Source organism: Nansenia antarctica (genome assembly GCF_963989245.1).
Source record: "Nansenia antarctica genome assembly, chromosome: 7".
Classification (NCBI taxonomy): domain Eukaryota; kingdom Metazoa; phylum Chordata; class Actinopteri; order Argentiniformes; family Microstomatidae; genus Nansenia; species Nansenia antarctica.
Window position 1 is genome coordinate 5,752,181 of NC_137677.1, and position 2,852 is coordinate 5,755,032.

Genomic DNA, 2,852 nt, shown 5'->3' on the forward strand with positions numbered 1-2,852 from the left:
CCCAGACCCAGACCCAGACCAGACCCAGACCAGACCAGACCCAGACCAGACCCAGACCAGACCCAGACCAGACCAGACCCAGACCAGACCCAGACCCAGACCCAGACCCAGAGACAGAGACAGACCCAGACCAGAACCAGACCCAGACCCAGACCCAGACCAGACCCAGACCAGACCAGACCCAGACCAGACCCAGACCCAGACCAGACCCAGAACCAGACCAGACCCAGACCCAGACCCAGACCCAGACCCAGACCCAGACCAGACCCAGACCCAGAACCAGACCCAGACCAGACCCAGACCAGACCCAGATCAGACCCAGACCAGACCAGACCCAGACCCAGACCAGACCCAGACCAGACCCAGACCAGACCCAGACCCAGACCAGACCAGACCCAGACCAGACCAAGAACCAGACCCAGATCCAGACCCAGACCAGACCCAGACCAGACCAGACCAGACCCAGACCAGACCAGACCAGACCCAGACCCAGACCAGACCCAGACCCAGACCCAGATCCAGGCCAGACGCAGACCCAGACCCAGATCCAGACCCAGACCAGACCCAGACCCAGACCCAGATCCAGACCCAGACCCAGACCAGACCCAGATCCAGACCCAGACCAGACCCAGACCCAGACCCAAACCTAGACCCAGACCCAGACCAGACCCAGACCAGGCCCAGACCAGACCCAGACCCAGACCAGACCCAGACCCAGATCCAGACCCAGACCCAGACCAGACCCAGACCCAGACCCAGACCCAGACCAGACCAGACCCAGACCAGACCCAGACCAGACCAGACCCAGACCAGACCCAGACCAGACCCAGACCAGACCCAGACCCAGGCCAGACCCAGACCCAGACCCAGACCAGACCCAGACCCAGACCAGACCCAGACCCAGATCCAGACCCAGATCCAGACCCAGAACCAGACCAGACCCAGACCCAGACCCAGATCCAGACCCAGATCCAGAACCAGACCCAGACCCAGACCAGACCCAGACCCAGACCAGACCCAGACCCAGATCTAGACCCAGACCAGACCCAGACCCAGACCAGACCCAGACCAGACCAGACCCAGACCCAGACCAGACCAGACCCAGACCCAGACCAGACCCAGACCAGACCCAGACCAGACCCAGACCAGACCCAGACCCAGACCCAGACCCAGAACCAGACCCAGACCAGACCCAGACCCAGAACCAGGCCAGACCAGACCCAGACCCAGACCCAGACCCAGACCCAGAACCAGACCAGACCAGACCAGACCCAGGCAGGCAACCACGAAATCAGCCCTGGTCTGCTGACATTCCAAGACCCCCCCTGCTGAACTCCTGAGTTCCCAACCCGAGAGAGGGGGAAGAGGGGGGAAAGAAAGGGGGAGGAGGGGGGGGGGGGGAGGAGGGGGGGGGGGAGATAAAATCAATAATTCTGGGTCGTGCAGAAGGAAAGCAAGGGGGGGGGGGGGGGGTTTAGTCTACCTCTCCACACACAAATTGCACCCAAGCAAGAAGGCGCATCACAGCAGCCAGGTCCTGGGGACCTATCATTGGCCTGGCTGTGTGTATGTGTGTGTGTGTGTGTGTGTGTGTGTGTGTGTGTGTGTGTATGTGTGGGTATGTGTGTGTGTGTGTGTGTGTGTGCGCGTGACGCGTGTGTGTTTGTTACCGCATAGTCTAAGACGGAGGATATATGAGGGCCTTGTCAATGTGTCAGACATGGCTGAGAGCTGGGCTCTTCTTTATTTGTTCCTGGGGACTCTGCTGCAGTTCAGCAGGTTACACAAGACAGATGGCCGGTCTGGGTGAGAAACCACCGAAGGAGGGAGAGAAAAAGGGCCCAGAGGCGGGGAAAGACAGAGGGAGAGAGAGAGAGAGATAGAGGAGAGAGAGAAAGAAGAAGGTTCTCTGAGAGAGAAAAAAAACGGTGTGAAAGACAGACACAGAGAAAGAGGGAGAGAGAACAGGCGGGAGACAGAGAGAGAAAAGAAGGTCTGTCCCCTCAAGGAGAGACCGGGGGGGAGGAGAGGGAGGGAGGGAGGAGAGGGACGGAGGAAAAGGGACGGAGGAGATGAAGAGGGGAGACCCCTTGCCAGAGTCAACAGCGAGCATCTCTAGCCTGGGCTCTGGAATGTTAGCAGAGGGAAATAGCTCCAGCGTGATTCGCTCTCCTTGTCAGTCTACCCCTGATACACACAGAGAGAGAGACAGAGAGAGAGAGAGAGAGAGACAGAGAGAGAAAGAGAGAGAGAGAGAGAGAGAGAGAGAGACAGAGAGACAGAGAGAGAGAGAGAGACAGAGAGACAGAGAGGACAGAGAGAGAGAGAGATGGCTAGGAACAGAAAGGGAGCCTCTTAGGTAAGGGAAAACAGAGAGAGAGAGAGAGAGAGAGAGAGAGAGAGAGAGAGAGAGAGAGAGACAGAGAGAGACAGAGAGACAGAGAGAGAGAGACAGAGAGAGACAGAGAGACAGAGAGAGAGAGAGACGGCTAGGAACAGAAAGGGAGCCTCTTAGGTAAGGGAAAACAGTGAGAGCACGAGACCCAGCTAGCTCTATCCTCCCCCTTCCTCTCCCAGTTGGAACCTGTCACATACGTCCCCCCTCCCTCCTCGGCGGACCGTCTCGCCGGGGCCCTTCCTCACATACTACAGCTAACAGCTCATTTCCTACAGGGCATGTTCCTAATCAGACAACGCTTCCCTCTCCCACCGCTCTACCTCTCTCTCTCTTTGTTCCGGGCTCTGACAACAGAGAAAGAAAGGGAGAGTTTTGTTTTTTTCCTCCCCAGCCCCCCCCCCTCTCCCTCTCCCTCCTCCTCCTCCTCCTCCTTCTCTCCCCTCTCCCCCCCCTC

General features: G+C 58.5%; 1 protein-coding gene across 1 annotated transcript in view; it reads right to left on the bottom strand.

Annotated features, from left to right (window-relative positions):
• The window catches only part of LOC308161947 (fibrillin-2-like), a gene marked incomplete at both ends in the record, with an annotated part of 68,143 nt that overhangs the window by 41,234 nt on the left and 24,057 nt on the right, over positions 1-2,852 (bottom strand).